The sequence below is a fragment of the Benincasa hispida genome, chromosome 4 (genome assembly GCF_009727055.1).
Source record: "Benincasa hispida cultivar B227 chromosome 4, ASM972705v1, whole genome shotgun sequence".
NCBI lineage: Eukaryota > Viridiplantae > Streptophyta > Magnoliopsida > Cucurbitales > Cucurbitaceae > Benincasa > Benincasa hispida.
Window position 1 is genome coordinate 55191007 of NC_052352.1, and position 7284 is coordinate 55198290.

The following is a 7284-nucleotide window of genomic DNA, read 5'->3' on the forward strand; positions in this document are numbered from 1 at the left end:
TAAGCAACTTGAGTCGTTAGAGCCAAAATAGTTTTGTTCAATCAATATAATAGAGAATGAAAAAATGATAATAAACAATATTGCTTGTATCATTTTATGGTGATAGGTTAGATTGAAATTAAGTCGAATTTCATATGAGTTGAGGGCATGTTTGAAAGTGATATTGAAATGGCTAAAATCACTTTTTGTCATTGTTCGCACGAGATTTCAATAGAAATTTATTTCGTGAAACTTGAACTTTGTATTTGTATTAATAAAGTGAATACAATCTAATACATAGTATTTTGATGCTTCAAAATAAACTTTAATCTTAAAGCTGGTTGATCTTCTTGAACGATCGGCCTTCGGACTCGTTGATCTTCTTTGGTGATCGGCCTTTGGGCTTGTTGATCTTCACATCTTCTTTGGTGATTGACCTTTGGGCTTGTTGATCTTCTTGGATGATCGTCCTTGGGCTTGTTGATCTTCTTGGACGATCGACCTTTGGGCTTGTTGATCATCTTGGATGATCGACTTTTGGGCTTGTTGATCTTCTTNCTTGGACGATCGACCTTTGGGCTTGTTGATCATCTTGGATGATCGACTTTTGGGCTTGTTGATCTTCTTGGATGATCGGCCTTTAGGCTTGTTGATCTTCTTGGATGATCGACCTTTGGACTTGTTGATCTTCTTGGACGATTGGCCTTTGATCGGCCTTTGGACTTGTTGATCTTCTTGGACGATCGACCTTTAGGTTTATTGATCTTCTTGGAGGATTAGTGTTCGGAACGAGACTTCTGGAGAAACTTGTTTCGTGGAGTTGAACTTAAGTTGGTGTTGATGTAGATGTTGATTTGATGCGATGTGGTTTGATTTTTAGTACTTGATCCTCTAATTCTCTCTTAATCGAATGCGTACGCTTGATTTGAAGAAGCGAAACACGTGATGATCTTGGAGTCGAAGTCTTAGAAGAATGCTTGTATCTCCAAAGGACCAAGCGTGGTCAGAATGCTTGTATCTTCAAAGGACTTCAGTCTTCAGAATTTTGATATGTCTCCTGATCTTTAGAGCTTTAGTATCTTCTGATCTTCAGAGTTTTGATATGTCTTCTAATCTTCAGAACTTTAGTGTCTTCTGATCTTCAAAGCTTTGGAGAAGTTATGTTCTTTAGATCCTTGGAGCTTCATACTTGAAAGATTTTGCCTTCAATTCCTCCCCAAATGAAGAGATAATGTCTCTCTATATATAGAGGTTTCTCATGGGCCTTACATGTGCTTGGGCCTAATTACTTTACTGGGCCAAATTTGGGTTTGGACTAAAGTTGGGCTTGGGCCTATTTGTTATTGGGCCGAAATACTGGGCTTGAGCTTAATCTTTAATTTAGCCCAAAATTTCACCATGCGTTTGAATTGGGTTGGGCTCGAACGACTTTAATTATTCAGCCTAATCCAACTTATAATTTTTCCAATAAGCCCGGGCTTTCATTGATGATGTGGCAACTCGTGATTCACCGAAATTTCTCATTCAACAAATTCCCTTTTCGAGATTGATGCACATCGGTAGGTGAATCTCGAAAAATGTAATTTGAAATCAAAGTATGCTTTTAATTATTTTAATTTGATGTATCATCATGATCAAAATATGAGAATTTAGCTCAAATTTTTTATTTGAAATTTTATTTGCTTGACACACTTTTCGCCAAGTAAACAAAAAAAAAATGAATTTTAGTCCTTGACTTTCTTGTTCCCGAGTAAACTCTAATTTGAACTAAACTAGAATTTATTCTCCATTTTAATTGCAAACTGAATTTTTAATAGTATCCCAAATCCTACCATTTTTTTAGATTTTGGAATATACTCAATTTTTTATGAAAATTTGAAGTAGAATTTTGACTTTGTCTTTCTCTTTCCTCCAACTTTGATTTGGTGAAGCTTGGAGTGTGCCCATGTTTTGATTTGAGACAATACTTAAATTATGCCGAAGCTTTCACATTGGGGTAAAATTTGGCTAGTAGTTCGAATCTTGGCTTGAATTTGGAATATGATTTTAATTTTATTCCAATAAAATTTAGAGTACATCAAATTTAACTTGAGAATGATTTGAATTTGAATATAATTTGTATTCAATTCAAAAAGTTTGTTGGGATTTGAACTAAACTCTAAAAAAAATATCAATGTCAATACACCGTCATTTTTCTTTAAGAATTTGTGAACCATCAAAATTGGGTTGGGATATTTCGAAGCTTCTCCTTCTCACCTTGAGAATTTTGTGCATCAATTGATTTTTCATAGAATCACAACAAAAATTTTTATTTTACAAATTGTAAATTCTAATAACCATCCAAAATTTGAAATAGTTGAGAAAGATTTGATATTTGATTTAAATTTGAATCCTTGTCGGTTGGGATTTGGTTCCCTTCTCCTATATAAATAGTGAAGAAATGCTTGAGAATTTAATAACTCTCAATTCTATTTTTTCAAACCGATTCTTTTTCTACATTTTTTTCATTTTTATTTTTGTTTCTTCTTTTTTTTTCTATCTTCCCTCATCTTCCCTTATCTTCCATCTCTTTCTTCTTTTTTTTTTTTTTTTTTTTGTGTGTCTTTCCTTGCAACTTCATTCCTGTCTTTTATCCTTTTTCAAAATTTGTTGCAGAGACCACATATGGACTATGAATTGAGTGCATAGTATCAATTTGTAATCACGATCGACTATGTATTGATTATATAGTATCTGTCCTGATGATGACTCCCTTATAATCTATAACTATATTTGCCTATACTCGATTCTTGTACTTACAGCGACCTGGCTTTTTTTGTTTATTTAGAAAAACCTGTTATCACATAAAGGGAATAGAGAGTCCAATTTGTTCTTCGTCTTTGGTTTTTTTTTGTAATTGACATCTCTACTTTTTTTACTTTCCTTTATGCAAAATCCATTTTTTATCTGCTCGTGCACACCATTAGAAACTCCGTTCAACCGCCATCGATGTTGGCGTGCAACCCAAGAAAGAGGGAGTGTGATTTTTTTTAGATGAATGAAGGAATCTTGGAAAAGAATATGGTCCCTTTTTTTCTTTTTTTCTATACTTGCCTCTTTTTTTTCTTCTTTTTTTTTCAACTTCATCCTTTTCCTTTTCGATTCTGTTTTTTTTTTTTTGTTCTTTTCTTTTTATCTTTGTTCCTTTTCCTTTTTTTTCCCTTTTTTTTCTTTTTTTTCTTCATATTTTTTTTATTTCTCTTTTCTTGTTTCTTCGACTTTTTTTTTCTTCTCTCTTCTTTATTTTCTTTTCTTCTCGATTTTTTCTTTCATTTTTTTGTTTTTTGTTTTTGTTTTTTTCCTTTTTTTTATATTTACGTTTTTTTCTACTTTTTGTTTCTTCTCTTGTAGGAATAAGTCAATTTTAGATAATGAATTGAATTTAACATTTTTTTTAATTCCACCCTCTCTTTTTTTTATGCTTCTTTTTTAATTCACCATTTAACAATTTTCCCTCACCTTTTTTTTAATAGACTTTAGAGCGGAGTGTATTGAAATTGAGCGACAATGCACTTGACTTGTGAAGATGGAGCGGAGCTGCACTTGACTTGTGAAGATGGAGCGGAGCTGCACTTGACTTGTGAAGATGGAGCGGAGGCGTGCACTTGACTTGTGGAAGATGGAGCGGAGCTGCACTTGACTTGTGAAGATGGAGCGGAGTGCACTTGACTTGTGAAGATGGAGCGAGCTGCACTTGACTTGTGAAGATGGAGCGGAGCTGCACTTGACTTGTGAAGATGGAGCGGAGCCTGCACTTGACTTGTGAAGATGGAGCGGAGCTGCACTTGACTTGTGAAGATTTGTGAAGCTGGAGAGCTGACACTTTGGTACTTGAGTGAAGATGGAGCGGAGCTGCACTTGACTTGTGAAGATGGAGCGGAGCTGCACTTGACTTGTGAAGATGGAGCGGAGCTGCACTTGACTTGTGAAGATGGAGCGGAGCTGCACTTGACTTGTGAAGATGGAGCGGAGCTGCACTTGACTTGTGAAGATGGAGCGGAACTGCACTTGACTTGTGAAGATGGAGCGGAACTGCACTTGACTTGTGAAGATGGAGAAGCATCGACGGAGCCTCTTAACTTGAAGATGGAGAAGCATCGACAGAGCCTCTTAACTTGAAGGTGAAGAAGCATCGGTCAATCCTCTACACTTGAGCTTGAAGTAGCATCGGTCAATCCTCTACACTTGAGCTTGAAGTAGCATCAATGAAACCTCTGAACTTGAAGATGGAGAAGCATCAATGAAGCCTTCGAATTTGTAGATGGGCATCGAAGAAGCCTCTGAACTTGAAGATGGAGACAGAGCCATGCACACCGATCTTGAATTTGAAGATGGAAACCATCAAATTTGGAGATGGAGTGGCATCAATTGCAACCATCAAAGTTAGAGTTATAGAAGCAGTAGTGCAACCCTCAAACTTGGAGATGGGAAAGCAACAGTGCGACTGTCAAATTCAGAGATGAAGAAATAGTGGTGCAACCATCAAAGAAACAATCAGATCCTCGAACTTGGAGATGAAGAATCAGCAGCGCCAACATCTTTGTAGAGGGGGCAGAACTGCAACAACTTTTAGAGAATGAGCAAAGCTGCAGGGAATAATAATTTTTTAGGGGAAGTGGGGAAGTCAAACCAAACTTGAACTTTGAAGAGAAAGAAATAAAAAATCCAAATTTGACTTCAAATAAGAGGTGGTGAAGCCTCCAAACTTGACTTCGAAGAGGAAGTGAAGCGACATTCCAAGTGTGTGCTTTTAATTTATCGTGTTAGCTTCTTAAAGGGATGAATATCTTCAATTTTTGTGTTGCCCCCAACAGAGTTGAACATCTTCAATCTGTTTTGTAGCGTCCTACATAGGGTGATTGTGATACCTTTTTTTATGGACTAAACTTAAATATCTTTAAGTTTCCTGCGTAGCCTTGAAGAAAGGGATCAAGTCATGACGTAGTTCAAATGTTTTTTTTTTTTTTTGTGGACTAAACTTGAAGTTTTTTCAAGCTGCCTACGTACCCTTTACAATGATAAGGATTAAGTCATAACGTAGTTTAATAAAGAGATTTTTTTTTTTTTGGGCCGTTCATATTTTAAGTTCATACCAGCCAGAAGCATCATGTAGTTTAGGCTCCTGCGATGAGGAGCTTCTTCATTTAAACTTCAGTAGCTCTTATTTCATCATGGTTTTGATCATCCTCTTCATTTGTAGGATTCGTCAATATGATGAGTTTTTGCTTCACTATCAAGGATCCTTCTGTACTTAAGTCAACAGAAATTTTCCTCTTCATGCGTGAAGGGACACGACTGTGAATCTTTTCATCGTGTTTTCTACATGGAATGACGTTGACTTCAAGATTTTCATCCTTCCTTTATGTTGATCGTTTGTTGTCTTGAGACGATCAAAAGCAGATGTTGAAGGTCGATCTTTTTTTGATGTGGATATACTTAGCCTTTTGAAGGATGAAGTTCGAGTAGAAGTAGTAGTTGAACATTGGCCTTTTTCTCCTACCGTGGCTATACTCAATCTTTGAATGATTAAAGATCGAGCATTTAAAGGCTTAATACGATCGAAGACATAAATTATTTGATTCATTTTTTCTAAGTCGTTGACTTCTTCGACAGTTATATGATTGTTTTCGACTTCCACTATGCCGACAGTGTGACATGCAATAACTTCTAATACTTTCTCTGGATGATTATTGAGAAAGATTCTTGGGAGAAATTATGCCAAAGTTGTCGGCCATCAGAATTGAGGGAAGTCCCTGTCTGTCATCTTTTTTCCTTTCTTTTTATGAGTCTTGTTCCTTCTTCTATAGCTTCGATAGGAACGTGGCTCTTTTTGGGTGGAGTTTGGCTATCTGCTTTTTCGACGAGTCACAACTATCCATCATTCGTTGTCATCTTCAACAAGCTCATCTTTCTTTTTGGAATTTGCTGTTTGAATCTCTTGCTGGAACCAAACAACTATAGGCTCGAAGGCTCCAAACTGGATCAGGCTTTGTCTTTGAGCATAGGACACGGACAGTGTTGGTACACTTGAAGTTGCCACTACTATAGCGTGATTTGTTTGAGTTATTTCATCAAGCTTCAGCTCAATCTTCTTTTCACGAGCCAACTTTAGAATCAGCTCCTTCAGCACGAAGCACTTTTCAACCAGGTGACTAACGACTCGATGATACTTATAGTAGTTAGGATCATCTATTTTTCTTGCTTGTTTCGGTCGCTTGCATTCTGCTAGTTGAATAAGTTGTTTCTCTAATAATTGCTTCAACATGTCGGCGACATTAGAGTCCAGGAATGGATAAATCTTCTCATGTCTTTCTATGAGAGTTGGGTGATGCTTCTGGCCACCATCATGCTTTCTTTCAGACTTTATTTCTTTTCCTTTGGAGGAAAGTTTCAGCGGGGTCATCTGAATGACCATAGATTCTCTTATGGCATTATCTACGCTCTTTTCAGTGCCTTTGGCTTCATTCTTGTATTTTCTCCCTTCAGGGACTAGGAAATCTTTAATTTCCCTATTGGCAATGCTCAACTCCATATCATGAGCGTGTGTTGCCAACTCCTCAAATGTACGAGGCTTTATCCCTTGCAGAATGTATAGATGTTCCTAGTGCATGCCTTGAGTGCACATCTCCACTGCAGATAATTCAGTAAGTCTATCTTTGCAATCCAGACTCAGAGCTCTCCATCAATTGATGTAGTCGATGACCGGCTCTTCTTTCTACTGTTTTGTGTTCTTTAACTCTATCATGCTAACGGTGCGTCTTGTGTTGTAGAAGCGGTTGAGGAACTCCTTTTCTAGTTGTTCCCAACTGTCAATCACTTCTGGCTCCAAATCAGTGTACCAGTCAAAAGCATTCTCTTTTAAGGTTCTGACAAATTGCTAGACTAGCAGGTCTCCTTTAGTTCCTGTGTTTTCGCAAGTTTCAAAGAAATGAGCAACATGTTATTTTGAATTGCCCTTTCCATCGAACTGCTGGAACTTTGGAGGTTGATACTCAGCTGACATGCTTAAGTTGTCAATTCTCTTGGTGTATGGCTTGGAGTACATAAAGGAAGATTTTGATGGTTCTCCATACTGAGCCCTTATGGAGTTTGTAATCATATCTTGCAGCTGTTGAACTGACAGGGTGGCAACAGTGGTAGATTGTTGCGGCTGATCTTCCTGCAAGACAGTTTTTCCTTTGTCATTGATTTTTATATCAGGAGATTGACTCGACTCAGCAGTATCTCAAGCCTGTATCTGATCTCTTAAAGTAGGAATTTCATGAT